Raw genomic sequence first — 15,488 nt, 5'->3', positions numbered from 1 at the left:
AAAATAACTACACATGTAAAATAAAATATTTTTTTTTCAAGACAGGGTTTCTAAAAAAAAAAAAAAAAAAAGACAGGGTTTCTCTGTGTAGTCCTGGCCATCCTGGAACTCTCTCTGTAGACCAGGCTGGCCTCCAACTCAGAGATCTGCCTGCCTTTGCTTCCTGAGTGCTGGGATTAAAAGGCGTGCACCACTACCATATGGCAAAACAAAATAATCTTAAATAAAATCTAGATGTAATAATATGCTATCCTAAATGGCCCAATTATATGTGATCGTTTCCTTTTGGATGCCTTTAAAAAAATTTTTTTGAAGGGGTTCAGGGTTTGTAGCTCTGTAGAACACACTGCCAAGTAGGCCTGGGAGAAGGTGTAGAGTTGTTTGTTGTTGTTTTGTTTTTTATTCTTTGCTCTTTTGGGGGGCCTGACACCTAGCTCCAAATAAATCACACAGAGAGACTTTTTCTTTGTTGTAAATGCTTGATCTTAGTGTGGCTTGTTTCTGGCCAGTTTTTCTTAAATTATCCTGTCTATCTTTTACCTCTAAGCTTTTCCCTGTCTCTATTTCTGCAAATCTTTCTTTCTTTCTTATCCTTGGCTGGCTGTGTGGCTAGGTGGCTCGCCCCTTCTTTTCTTGCTCCTGCCTCTCTTGCTCCTTCCAGAAAGCTCCTATTTATTCCCCCTGCCTGCCAGCTCCGTCTATCCTTTCTCCTGCCTTGCTATTGGCAGTTCAGCTCTTTATTAGACCAATCAGGTGTTTTTAGGCAGACAAAGTAACACAGCTTCACAGAGTTAAACAAATGCAGCATAAAAGAATGCAACACATCTTTGCATCATTAAACAAATGTTCCCCAGCAGAAACAAATGTAACACATCTAAAATAATATTCCACAACAAGGATGGAAGGTCATTAGTTGCTTTTCAACCAAGGCTTTAGTTTCAAGTTGAGAAATAGAAACACAGCTGGACAATTTCCCCAGGAAGATACCTCATTCGTTCTGGAAGAGAGCCCTTTCGCCGATGACTCTAATAGCACGAGATGCATCTTGTTGCCTGTTCCCCCAGACGTAGCCTCATTAACAGTCTGCATGTTTTGCAGGTTGAAGTAGTTTCTAAAACTGTGAATTCATCCTTGGCTGGTCTTGAACTTCCATCCAAAGGCTATCTTTGAACTGTGACTTAAGACAGAACCTTTAACAAAAGATTTCATTTTCTGTGTATGAGTTTTTTATTGAGTGCATGCATGCATGTATGAATGTGTACCATATACTTTCTTGGTGTCCAAGGAAGCCAGAGGAGGACACAAGGTCCTCTGGAACTGGAGTTAGAGGTACTTGTGAACCACTGTGTGGGTGCTGGGAACCAAACTCTTGTCCTCTGCAAGAGTGTGCCAATGGCTATTAGCCTGCGAGCCATCTCTCCAGCCTGAAGGCAAAAGCTTGATTTTCTGTTAGTATTGGGGAATGTATCCAGAGCCTCGTGTATCCAGACCATACTCTACTACTGAGCTACAGGCCCACCCTGAATCACAGTGTGTTCTTGACTTTTGATGTAGCCTTGTATTGCGACTGCTGAGCACTTTCTGGTTCACGTCTTCCAGCAATAAATGCAATAAATCTATACGGCTTTGGATTTTGGTTAGTTTGGGTTTCGTTGTTGTTTGCTTTTTAATTTTTTTAATTACATTTATTTTTGTGTGGATGTGGTTGTGTGTAATGTGTGTGGAGGTCACCGGATAACTTTCTGGTATTAGCTCTTTGCTTCCACCATGTGAATCCGGGAGGTGAATCCAGGCAGCAAGTGTCTTTTTTTTTTTTTTTTTGGTATGAGTGCTCTATTTGCATGTATGACTGCACACCCGAAGAGGGCATTCAGATCCCATTATAGATGGCTGTGAGCCACCATGTGGTTGCTGGGAATTGAACTCAGGACCTCTGGAAGAGCTATCAGTGCTCTTAACCTCTGAGCCATCTCTCCAGCCCATTGTCTTTTTTTTTTTTAACATAAAAAAACTGGAAAATATTTTCTCTGTAGAAAATAGCAAAATGATAACATTTCCCAATAAGCCCCTTTAAGCCAAATAATAGCTGAATTATACATATAAATATAGATTAGATTCTGGGACACAGAAGAAACCTATCTTCATCTGTTCAAAGAGCTCTGTTTTACTTAAATTGTATAAGTGAGATTCCTATTCATCTTCCCCTTCACTGTTTGATTTACGGCAGACATTTTTCTATAGGCTAATCCATAATCTATAAAGATTTTAGCCTCCATTCCTGAAAGTACAGCCAGCATTTTCTTTCATCAGCTTGATGCGGTACAAATTCTTATCCTAAGAGTGAAATGTTTCACTAAGTCTTGCCCAGTGACTGGGCAAAACCAAAACTTATTATAAGCCACAGTCATCCTAGGGTCCCCCCTGCTATATAGCCTCCCTGGTTCTGTGGGTTGCAGTCTGATTGTTCTTTGCTTTATATCTAGTATCCACTTATGAGTAAGTACCATGACTGTCTTTCTGGATTTGGGTTACCTCATTCAGGATGATTTTTTCTAGTTCCATCCATTTGCCTGCAAATTTCCTGCTGTCATTGTTTTTCTCTGCTGAGTAGTACTCCATTGTGTATATGTACCACATTTTCTTAATCCATTCTTCAGTTGAGGGGCATCTAGGTTGTTTCCAGGTTCTGGCTATTACGAATAATGGGCAGCAAGTGTCTTTACCAAGAGAACCATCTTGCAGCCTGTGTGTGTGTGTGTGTGTGTGTGTGTGTGTGTGTGTGTGTGTTGTTTTAATGTATATGGGTGTTTTGCTTGCATGTATGTCTGTGCACCATATATGTGCAGTGCCTATGGAGACCAGAAGAAGGTGTTGGGTCCCCTGGGACTAGGGATACAGATGGTTGTGAGCCACCATGTAGGTACTGAGAACGGAAAATGGTTCTGCTGGAAGAGCAGCTAGTATTCTTAATCACTGAACTGTCTTTCTAGACCTTTTTTTTTTTCCTTGGTTTTTCGAGACAGGGTTTCTCTGTGTAGCTTTGCACATTTCCTGGAGCTCACTCTGTAGCACAGGCTGGCCTCGAACTCACAGAGATCCACCTGCCTCTGCCTCCCAAGTGCTGGGATTAAAGGCGTGTGTCACCACCGCCAGGCTAGACATTTTTTTGTTTGCTTGTTTGATTTTTTTTTTTGAGTCAGCATCACATGTAGCCCAGGCTGGCCTTCAGCTAGTATATAGCCAAGGATAACCTTAAACTCCTGATCTTCCTCCAAGTGCTGGGATTGCAAGCATGTACCACCATGCTGAGATGCCAATTTTCTCTAAAGATAAATCACTTGATTTTTGGTGGAACTGTAGTAACTTTAGAATTGGATGGCCCAGTTTTACAAATTTCTTTAATTGCATTTATTTTTGTTTGGGGGAACACTTACGAAGGTCAAAGGGCAACCATGTGGGTGCCAAGAATCACACTCAAGTCATTTAGACTCGGCCACAGGTGTCCTTTATCTGTTGAGTCACCTGGCTGGTCCACTTTTACAAATTTCTTTTTCTTTTCTTTTTTTTTTTTTGGTTTTTCGAGACAGGGTTTCTCTGTGTAGCATTGCACCTTTCCTGGAACTCGCTTTGTAGACCAGGCTAGCCTCGAACTCACAGAGATCTGCCTACCTCTGCCTTCTGAGTGCTGGGATTAAAGGCGTGTGCCGCCGCCGCCGCCGCCGCCGCCGCCGCCGCCGCCGCCGCCGCCGCCGCCGCCGCCGCCGCCGCCGCCGCCGCCGCCGCCGCCACCCAGCTCCTTTTACAAATTTCTTGAATACACATGTGCTGATGTCTTGAAGTCATATTTAGATACCACATATATGATATATATTTAAATCCCATACATATATACATGCATGTATACATATGAAAATGTATATATATGCATGCGTATATGTATATGCATACATACATGTATTAAAACATATATACATACATATACATATGAAGTGGGAGCTATTGGCCCTTGTTTAGTAAGTGAGCTTTTCTTCCAGATTGGAAAGAGTGTTTCTTTGCTTGGGTGATAAGTGGGTGGACTGCATTCAGATGGGTCCTATCGTATGGAAACAAGGTACCTTAAAACACTACAACCTAAATGAAAAAAAAAAACACACAAACAAACAAAAAACCAAAACCACATCTAGCCTTGGGGCCCACCGGGCTCAGCAGAACACAGATCAGTTTCCGTCTTACAAGCTGGCCAAGTTCTGCCCTATTTAACCAGACCGTTTTTGAGTTCACGTTCAATATATCTGTGATAAAACTGGACCTGCTTTATTCTCACGACCAATGACTCCAATTCTCACAGACTCATGCCGAAGGTTGAGACACGTTTAACTTGGAAACCGGAACATCTGCTGAGAGGCTGTGTCTTCTCTACAGGACAGGGAAGCTGCATCAACGAAATGTCAACAGCATGGTTGCCTAAACCAGGTCTGGACTATGACAACACTACCCGACATGCCAAGGAGGCACGGGAAAACCTTACAGGGCCCCACCCCTAGAGGAAGAGCTCAAGGCACTCGATGGCTGCTGAAAGAGAGTCAGTCTTCCCCAGAGACGAGCCCTCTCCTTGGGTTATCCAACACCAAGTGGTCAGTTCTAGAAACATAAACATACGAGCAACACTACATGAACTCAGCAGGCTGTATTTATACGTTTATCTGTACCAGCAATTAAAAAGAAATAGTATTATATAACATGTAAAACAAAACAGAAAGGCTCAAACCTGAAAGGGAAGCCTATTTTCCAAACTCACCAATGAGGATGAAATGGTAACTGGGCTGAGGTTGAGAAACCTGGATTAATGGCCGCCCGCAGGCCCCGCCTCCGGCTCCGGCCCCGCCCCCCGCCCCTGTGCTAGTCCCGTAACCATGGCAACGCACTGGCAGGCTGGGGGTGGGAAAGCTGACTCACTCCGGCTGACGGTCACGTGCGTGGGTGCACAGCGTGCGCTCCGGCGGCCTGGGGGGCTCGCGAGTCCTCAGCTAGCTCCAGAAGTCAGCCACCTCCAGCCCTCCCCAGAACTGCTGCTCCGGCTTAGGGCGTTAACACTCAGGTCTGGAATGTTCCACCAGAGGAAACCTGGGTGGGGAGGGGTCGAAAGCTAGGGAAGGCCTTTTGGAGGAGAGCTGACCAAGGAAAGCCAGAGAGGTGAGCAGGGGTAAGAATAAGCCTGGTGTGGTGACGCACGCCTGTAATTTAGCTATTCGGATGACCAGAAGGATGATGGAGAGCTTGAAGCCAGCCAGGGATCTATACCAAGACCTTAGCTAAAAACAGAACTGAGCCACGCGAGGTGGCGCACGCCTTTTGTCCCAGCACTTGAGAGGCAGGTGGATTTCTGTGAGTTCGAGGCCAGACTGGTCTACAGAGCCAGTTCCAGGACAGCCAAGGCTACGCAGAGAAACCTTATCTCGAAAAAACAAAAATAAATAAAAAACAAAACAGACCCAGACAGAAGAGTTTTAACTGCAAACCAGAGAAAGCTTGGATATAGGGAGAACTGAACCTGGACCCAGGGTGGAACAAAGGGAGGGAGATTTAGGAGAATGCCTTAAGTGAAGCTTCCCTGCCCCAGGGTGTTTTGAAGACTCCATTGTGGCAGCCCTGATAAAATGTTTCCTTGCTCTTCATCTGCTGACCTTCCTGCTATAAGGATTCTCCACAGGCAATTTTTTTTCCTCCACAGGTCTGAAGTAGGAGACAGCTCAGTTTGTGTTAGAAATCTCAGTATTTGCAGGAATGGCAGATCAGTGGAGGGGCTTGCCTAGCATATACTAGACCTTGGATTTGAAAAACCTGGAAAAAACTCCTCAGGGGAAGGTCTCATGAGATGCCCACCTTCCTTGAGAATTTATAGGCAGTTAATAATAATTAACTGGGAAAGGTTTCTTCTGTGGTGTAGACTTTGGTAAATGCCAATGCCCCTTTAACAATCCCTCACGAATATTCCTGTAACCCTAAGGAAACTCACTGGATCAACAACTGCTCAACTATAAAGGAACACACCCATTACAATAGCCACACCCTCTTAAAATCTGCCAACTCTACCAAGATTAGTCACCAAAAACCTTAATTTACCCAATAAAACGCTTTGTAATCTTAGCACTGAAGAGTCATAGGCAAGGGAACCAAGATACATACAGCGGGGGACCCTGTCTCAACAGTGATGACTGAAATGCTCAGGTGTTCTACTACCCTTGACGTTCTTCAGGGTCTCGATTTCCTTCTGATGAATCCTGACTGGGATGCCTTGCAGGCTTGCCATTTCATCAAGAGGACGGAGGAGTGTTTTGTTAGAGCACATCCAAATGGAAGGGAGGGTTTTCAACGATTACTTTTTCACGGCAAAGTGGCTGAAAAGATGGCTCAGCCTCTAAGAGCGCTGGCTACTCTTCCAGAGGACCAGGGTTTGATTCCCAGCACCACATGGCAGCTCACAACCTCTGTAACCCCAGTTCCAGGGGATCTGATGCCCTCTTCTGGCTTCTGTGGGCAATAGGGACATACTGAAGGGGCTCATGGGGCAAATCTCCTTTGGGCTGAGAACTTGGTCTTGGGTGTCTTGTGCTAACTTTGAGGTCCCTTTTATATATAGGGTACAGATACATGTAGGTAAAACATCCAAACACATTTTTAAAAACAATTAAACTCATTAACCACGTTAAAAAGCCAACCCTGGTGCAGATAGGCAATCCTAGGAGAATAGAGTCTGGGCTACAGTCTGGCAATTCAGTGAGACTTTGTCTCAAAACAAGAAAGAGAGGAGAGCCAGGTGTTGTGGTACACACATTCAATCCCAACACTCCAGAGGCAAGTAGATCCGCAGTGCATTTGAAGCCAGCCTGATCTATATAGCAAGTTCCCGGACAGCCGGGACTGTGAAGTGAGACCCTGGAGAGAAAGAAAGAGACAGAGAGAGCACACATAGCTCACTGGTAGAACGCACTTACCTAGCATATGCAAGGCTCTAGTTCACACTCTAATATCTCCCTCCCCTTGTGTGACAAAGTTTTCCTGGAGAGATGCAACATCTACTCACTCCAGATAGGGAACCTATGACAGTCCAAAGTATGAATACCATCAAAGTCCAATAGTAAACCGACGTGTTTTATTGGGGGTTACAAGAACAGACATGACCCAAAGACAGCTGTATCACTAATGCCCACCCCAGCATGGGTGACTACTGCTCTCAATGCTGGGAACCTGGGGTACACTGCACAGCCTACAGGCAGCTCAACAGGATCAAGAGTGTCCTTCCCAGGTCCTCAGTTGGTCTAAACCCGGCAGCTGGCTGATCTCAAAAGTCGTCTTTGCAGCTCATCTTTTTTCTTCATCTGAGGAGGACTCTCAGCTTTTATATAGTTTACTCTGGCAGAGCCTGGGCGCAATGAATCTGGTCAGTTTCAGGGACTTCCTGGAGCTATTTTGAATTGTATACATTCTTGCCCAAGGAGCTTCCTTGCTGGATAAAATGTTTCAATTTCAGAGGAAACTGTTACAAAACACCCCTTGGGGAGCGGGGAGGAAGGCGGTGTGGTAGCACAGCTGTAATCTCAGCAATTAGAGGTCCAAGCAGGAGCATGGCTACCGGCTGGAAAGGGTTGTCTGGGCTACACAGCAAGACCTTGTCACAAAAGAACAACGGATGATAGCATGTTAAGAGCCACTGAAGCCTCTTTAAAAAATTTTTTTAATAAAAATAAATTAAAAAAAAAAAAAAGAAGTTTTAGGGCTGGAGAGATGGCTCAGCGGTTAAGAGTACTGGCTGCTCTTCAGAGGTCCTGAGTTCAATTCCCAGCAACCACAGGGTGGCTCACAACCGTCTGTAATGAGATCTGGTGCCCTCTTCTGGCCTGCAGGGATACATGCAGGCAGAACCCTGTATACATAATGATAAATCTTAAAAAAAAAAAAAAAAAAGAGCCACCGAGGCTGTTCAGTGGTTAGCAGCTTGCCAGTGAGCCTGCCACCGAAGCTGGATTCTTGGAACCTACATGGTGGAAAGAGAGACACCCCCCACCCCCAGCCTGTGCACTGTGGCAAGTGTTCTCCAACACACACACACACACACACACACACACACACACACACGTTAAAAATCAACAGAAAAATCAATGAACCATGGCTACCATCTGGCCTCCTAGGCACCTGTGTATAGAAGTGTAAGGATCTCTTTGCTCAGAGTCTTGTCTCCATTAGCACAACCTTCTCTGGTCTCTTCAGTGGCAGGATCCTGTGGATAAACAAAGCCCGTGCCTTTAATCCCAGCACTCAGGAGGTAGAGCCAGGCGGATCTCTGAATTCAAGGTCAGCCTGGTCTACAGAGCAAGTTCCAGGACACCCAAGGCTACAAAGAGAAACACTGTCACATAAAAACAAAAGAAAAAGAAAAAGAAGAAAAGAAAAGAATACCTGCTCAGAGCTGGAGAGATGGCTCAGAGGTTAAGAGCACTGGCTGCTCTTCCAGAGGGCCTGAGTTCAATTCCCAGCAACCACATGGTGGCTCACAACCATCTGTAATCTGGTGCCTTCTTCTGGCATGCAGGCAGAACACTGTATATATAATAAATAAATAAATCTTAAAAAAAAAAAAAAAAGAATGCCAGCACATACTTTTTGGCTGCAGTTAAGAGTGCTTCATAATCATGAGGACTGGAGTTCAAATCCTGCGTGCTTTGCTTTTCTGGTCTCCGAAGGCAGAGACACGTACACCTGCTCACATACTCAAATCCTTTTATGAAAATGCACACAAGATGTTGACATGCTTCTTCTAAGGCCTTCTCCTTCTGGGCTTGCGAAGAGCCACCACCTCACTACGTCCTCACACAAGGCCTCAGAGCCCCTGACATTGTTCACTCATGTTCCTGGTATCTGTGTGTATGTCCTTATTTCTTTCAATAAAAAAGGAGAAAAGGAGCCGGGCGGTGGTGGCGGCGCACGCCTGTAATCCCAGCACTCGGGAGGCAGAGCCAGGTGGATCTCTGTGAGTTCAAGGCCAGCCTGGGCTACAGAGTGAGTTCCAGGAAAGGCCCAAAGCTACACAGAGAAACCCTGTCTTGAAAAACCAAAAAGAAAAAGAGAAAAGAAAAAAGGAGAATAGGGTGAAGCCTGGTGCCAACAGGGAGACGTTTCCCAGGAGGACTTCAGCACTTCTGCCAAGCTGTCTGGCTGCCTTGCAGAAGCGTCTGAGCAGAGACATTGATGGCCAGTTTGGCTATGCATACTATGCATACTATAACATATTAGTGTTCGTTCTAGCTATAATCCTCTCGGCAGGACCTCAAAGACTAACTTGAGACTGGGAACCTGCACCTCTGCATTTACTCTTCCCAACATGGCAACATTGAAACAAAGCTTTCTCTGTGTTCCATTATTACTGTCTGTGGTAGAGCCTAGCCTGCTGGAGCAGCCAGGGTCCCAACTAACAATAATACATTTACTGTAACCTCCATTTTTTGTTTTTTGAGACAGGGTTTCTCTGTGTAGCCCTGGCTGTCCTGGAACTTGCTCTGTAGACCAGGCTGGCCTTGAACTCACAGAGACCCGTGTGCCTCTGCCTCTTGAGTGCTGGGATTAAAGGTGTGTGCCGCCGCTGCCTCCTGGCTTGTAGTCTGTATTCTTGAGGTGGTTTGCCTTCATTGTCTCTGTATAGTGGAAATGCTGTCATAATATGTTATCGCACATTCTCCCCGCTCTATGTTCAGTTACAGTTTTAAATTAGCCGTTTTTACACCACACACTCACAAACCGGAAAGCGCCTAAAAACAGGTTTCTGTTCTTTTTGTGGTGTGATGTTAGACTTCGTCTCAGTTACTGTTCTATTGCTGTGCAGACGCCATGACCAAGGCAATTTACAGAAGAAAGAGTCTAACTGGAGACTCAGGGTTCCAGAGGGTTGGAGTCTCTGACTACGTGGCTGGGCCCATGGCGGTAGGCAGGCACTGGAACAGAAACTGGAGAGCTTACATCCTGATCCACATGCACAAGATGACAGTAGGCAGGGGCAGAAAGAGCTAACTGGAAATGATGGGTTTTGAAAGCTCAAAGTCCACCCCAGTGACGGATCTCCTCCAACAGGCCCACACCTCCTAATTTTCAAACAATTCCATCAACCAGGGACCAGGCATTCAATATGTGAGCCTATGGGGCCATTCTCATTCAGATCACCACAGACTTTGTCTATTTATCTATTTCTGAATAGGCTCTGACTGTATAGAGAAGACTAGCCTAAAACTAATTGATTAACTAATTAATTAATTTTCGGATTTTTGACCAATGTAAACTAGCCTCAAACTATTTAAGTAATTAATTAGTTAATTAAGTTTTGGGATTTTGAGACAGTTTTTCTACATAGTCCTGGATGTCCTAGAACTCACTACATAGACCAGGCCATCCTTGAACTCATAGAGATCTGCATGCCTCTGCCTCTCGAGTGCTGGGATTAAAGGTGTGCGCCACCATGCCCACCTCCCTCAAATTATTTTTGTAAGGGTGTTGAAGAGAATGATTTGGCAGTTAAGAGTACTTGTTGCTCTTGTCAAATTAAAATTGAATGAACTTGCATTTGGGAGGCAGAGGCAGGTGGATTTCTGTGAGTTCAAGGCCAGACTGGTCTACAAAGCGGGTTCCAGGATAGTCAGAGCTACACAGAGAAACCTTGTCTCAGAAAACAAAAAACAAACAGTCAAAAACAACGGAGTGAACTGTGGCTGGTAGAAATACAAAGAAGGTCTTCTGAGAATCAATGGTTTGCAGACAGGCACATTAAGATACTTTCCAATGAGACTTTGATCTCATGCTGTTCCCAGTCCAGAGAACATAGGCAGCTGGGTGTGGCACTGCACATCTGTAATCCAGGAGATATGAGGTGAAGGCCAGAGGACCAGCTGTATGAGGTCAGCCTTGGCTTGTGAGCCCTAGCACCACCACCCAAAAGTAGCCAGATATACAGAGTACTTTTGGGAAGTCCCAGGGCACAGCAACCAGATCAAGTTCACATGATTGAAGAGTGTGATGAAAGCCCTAGACGGGCAACTGTGCATAATGCCAGGTGGAAGCAGGAAGATCAAAAATCAAGGTTAGCCGGGTGGTGGTAGTGCACACCTTTGGTCCCAGCACTTGGGAGGGAGAGACAAGTAGATCTCTGTGAGTTCCAGGCCAGCCTGGTCTACAGAGCAAGTTCCAGGACAGCCAAGGCTACATAGAGAAACCCTGTTAAAAAAAAAAAAAGAAGTTCAAGGTTAGGGCTAGAGAGATGAGTCAGTGGTTAAGAGCATTTCTTGCAGAGGACCAGGGTTTGGTTTCCAACACCCATATGATGGCTCATAACTACCTGTGACTTCAGTGCCAGGGAAGCCAGTGCCCTCTTATGACCTCCTCGGGCACCAGGCACACATGTGGTGCATGTACAGATATGCAAGCGAACATTCATACACAGAAAAATAAGTAATCTAAAAAAATAAAGTTCAAAGTTATTCTCAGCTACATAGCAAATGTGTATAGTGAATTTGAGACCGACTTCAGGTACATGAGACCCTTAACAAAAAAAAGCCCTACACATGGCCAAGTCCACTAGTCTCCAGAAAATAGATCAAATATACTCCCCTGACAAGTGATGCGACCTTCCTGCAACTCTGAGGGTTTCCACCATGTTGCTGCCTCCTTAGCCACATTCAGTGTTGAATCCTACCTCTAAAAGAAAGGAAAAGTAAGCCTAACTCCCTTCCTCTTGAAGAGAGGCAAGACTCAGAGAGACACTTCCAAAAATACACTAACTCTCACTAGAAGTGCAGAAGTGTGATTTAAAATATAATGGAACGTGTATGGGCTGGTAAGACTTTAAAAACAGTATGGTGGTATTTTATTTGTACTGAAATGTGATTTTAATTGTATGTTAATAAATAAAGTTGCCCGGGGGTCAGAGCTATTAGCAAGCCATAGGAAAGCAGGGCAGTGGTGGTGTATGCTTATAATCCCAGCACTTGGCAGAGCTAGGTAAGTCTCTGTGTGTTCAGGGATACAGCCAGCATTGGAGACACATACCTTTAAGACCTGGAGGGCTGTACATACAGGCAGTGACGAGGCGATCATGTGGTTGGGTTTACAACCAATGAGAAGGCAGAACAGAAAGACTATGAAAAGACATACACACAGGAAGTAGCTCTCTTTCGGAGAGGTAGGACCACCACAGGAGGAAGGGTAAAGTTTGAGCTCTAAGCTCTGAGCTCTTGGCTTTCTTCTTTACATTGGTTCTGTGTTTCTTATTTAATAAGACGGTTGGTTACATCTACAGAACAGAGTCCTTTTAGCGGTTGATTTATCTGGCCTTATCCATCTTTTCCATATTTTTTAAAGATTCATTTTATGTTTTGCTCATATGTGTGTCTATACAGCACTGCACGTCTGGTGCCTGAAGAGGTCAGAAGGGCATGAGAGCCGGGGAACTGGAGTTACACATGGTTGTGAGACACCATGTGGGTGCTGGGAATCGAACCTGGGTCCTCTGCCAGAGCAATGAGTGCTTTTAAGTGCTAAACCATTGCTCCAGTCCCCACGTTTTTCATATTTTACATTTTGTTTTCCTCTTTTAGATATTTACAGCAGTTTGCTTATTAATACCCATGTTATGAGTTGAGGATTTAGCTCGGTGGTAGAGCACTTGCCTAGCAAGCATAAGGCCCTGGGTTCGGTCCTCAGCTCCGGAAAAAAAAAATACCTATGTTATATTATACTAAGGACACAGAAAAGGAAGATAGATGTATTCATTCTCAAAATATATGAGCTAGTAAATATGATTGAAAAATAAAATATACTACTTATTGTTGTTTGGTCTTGGGTTTTTTTGTTTTTTTTAATCAATTTTCTTTTTCTTTTATTTTATGCACATTGGTGTTTTGCCTGCATGTAATGTCTGTGTAAGGGTGTCAGATCTTGGAGTTACAGACAGTTGTGAGCTGCCATGTGGGTGTTGTGAATTGAACCAGGATCATCTGGAAGAGCAGCTAGTGCTCTTAACCACTGAGCCATTTGATCTGTTTGTTTGTTTGTTTTTTGTTTTGTTTTGTTTTTGAGACAGGGTTTCTCTGTGTTGTTTTGGTGCCTGTGCTGGATCTCGCTCTGTAGATCAGGCTGGCCTCGAACTCACAGAGATCCTCCTGCCTCTGCCTCCCGAGTGCTGGTATCGAAGGTGTGTACCACCACCGTCCGGCTGGTCTGGTTTTTGAGACGTAATCTCAATATATAGCCCAAACCAAATGACCTGGAACTTGAAGCAATCCTCCTGCCTCCGTCTTCCAAGTGCTAGGATTATAAACGAGAGCCATTGTAATTGAAGTATATCCTGACTCCATCAGCCACTGGGGGAAAGCTATCAATCATGCTGGAGAATCTAGCTCTGACTGCACAGTGTAGAGGTAACCCTTGCCAGCTAAACACAAAACAAAACCTTCGGTGGCTCCCCACAGCTTCCAGGATAGAGTCCAAGCTGCTCACGGGGATCTAGCTCTGGTTTCCCTCCCATCGCACACACCCCCGCACTGCACCTCCTGTTCCAGCCAGGAGGACCACCTGTTTTCCTCGAGAAGGCACTGAGTGAGCTCTTTCTTCAGGCCTGTGAAACAGGTACCTCCTCAGTCTGGAATCTGCCCCAAATATATGCTATTGTATGTACACGACTGCTGTAAAATTATCTCCTTGGGCTTAGGGTGTGGCTCAGTGGCTGAATGTTTAGCGAGTGCTTAGGGTCCTGGGTTCCATCTCCAGCCTGGAAAACAGAAACAACAACAATAGCAAAACTCCCCTGCCACTCAGAAAAAGCCCATTCTGCTGGCCAGTGTTATGGCAGCACCTGTCTCACTGTACTGGATTATGTGTGTATTTAATCAAAACACTGTAAACCCCTTGAAAAGGCAGAGACTGTATCAGGCTTGTCCCTGGAGACTTAGCTCTCGAAACCTGGCCCAGAGTAAGAGTCTAACAAAAATGCACTGAAAGATGCATCTAATACGTCTACCTATTTCTTCTCAAATAAAACCCATACTCTTTCCCATTAATTGCACCCTAACACTTGGGTCTTTCCCTTCTCCAGTGAATTAATCTCTTTGTTATTGTTCTGAGACAGGCTCTTGCTATGCAGCCCAGTCTGAGCAGGGTAGAGAGATGGGGAAATTAGGGAGACATGATGCTTAAATTAGGGTTTCTATTACAGTGAAGAGACACCATGGCCACAGCAACTCTTACAAAGTAAAACATTCAATCGGATGGCGTACAGTTCAGAGGTCCAGTCCATTATCATCATGGTGGGACATGGCAGCAGGCAGGCAGACATGGTGCTGGAGAAGGAGCTGAGAATTCTACATCTTTGATCCACAGGCAACAGGAAGTGAACTGAGACACTGGGCGTGGCTTGAACCCATGTGAGACCTCAAAGCCTGCCTCCACAGTGACACACCTCCTCCAACAAAGCCATACCTCTTCATAGTGCAAACTCATCCCATGAGTTTATGGAGGCCAATTACATTCAAACTACCACACATGGGGAGCAAAAGTTCCTTTTCCTGGAGTCTGAATTCCCTCTCACCAGTAGAGAAGCAGCCTGTCCAACACAACTGACAGCCTTCTCTGTGGAGGCTGCTGACAGAGGGGTAGCAACTGGGAATCTCAGACAAGGATATTAGCAGAGGAATTCTACCTTCCTGCGTCCCTGTGAGAGCTCATCTACTGGAACGCCCTCAGGCGCCCCCAGGAACCATCTGATGAGCTTCCTTGTTGACCCTTTGAAGGAAACAGCTTCACATCACCAACACCTTACATATGACTATGATAAGACAGTGAAGAGGAGGGGCTCTTAGGTGAGCTTAACTTTCTTTTCCAACACCTCTTTCCCTCTCTTTTTTTTTTCTCACGTGTACGAAATCATTTTATAAAAATAAAAACAGTGGTTAGATGCCACGAAGTAGGTGCCTTAATCATATGCGAGTTGTTAGGCCCAAGGGCCTCCTCCATCCTGAGTGCTAACCTTCTCTCACACAACTCCTCTTTCCCTCTCTTAACTGGCAGGCTTAGAATCCGTATGAAAAAGGTCAGCCAGCTGGTGTTGGCGCACGCCTTTAACCCCAGCACTCAGGAGGCAGAGGCAGGCAGATCTCTGTGAGTTCGAGGCCAGCCTGGTCTACAGAGTGAGTTCCAGGACAGCCAGAGCTACACATCGAAACTCTGTCTCAGGAAAAAAAACAAAACAAAAACACATGAGTGTAATAAATCAAAACAATTAATGTAATTAATGAATATCATAAAAATAATTATTGAATGAATACTGTGAATGTAATCAATGAATACCACAAATGTAATTAATATCATGAGTGTAGTTAATGAATATAATGAGTGTAATTAATATCTCGAATGTAGCTGGGCGGTGGTGGCACACACCTTTAATCTCAGCACTT

General features: G+C 44.9%; 1 pseudogene; it reads right to left on the bottom strand.

Annotated features, from left to right (window-relative positions):
* Positions 1-14,972: 14,972 nt before the first annotated feature.
* On the bottom strand, positions 14,973-15,078 carry LOC121828434 (U6atac minor spliceosomal RNA; annotated as a pseudogene).
* Positions 15,079-15,488: the final 410 nt, after the last annotated feature.

The sequence above is a fragment of the Peromyscus maniculatus genome, chromosome 3 (genome assembly GCF_049852395.1).
Source record: "Peromyscus maniculatus bairdii isolate BWxNUB_F1_BW_parent chromosome 3, HU_Pman_BW_mat_3.1, whole genome shotgun sequence".
In the NCBI taxonomy this organism is placed as follows: domain Eukaryota; kingdom Metazoa; phylum Chordata; class Mammalia; order Rodentia; family Cricetidae; genus Peromyscus; species Peromyscus maniculatus.
This window is presented reverse-complemented; position numbering and strand designations above follow the sequence as displayed.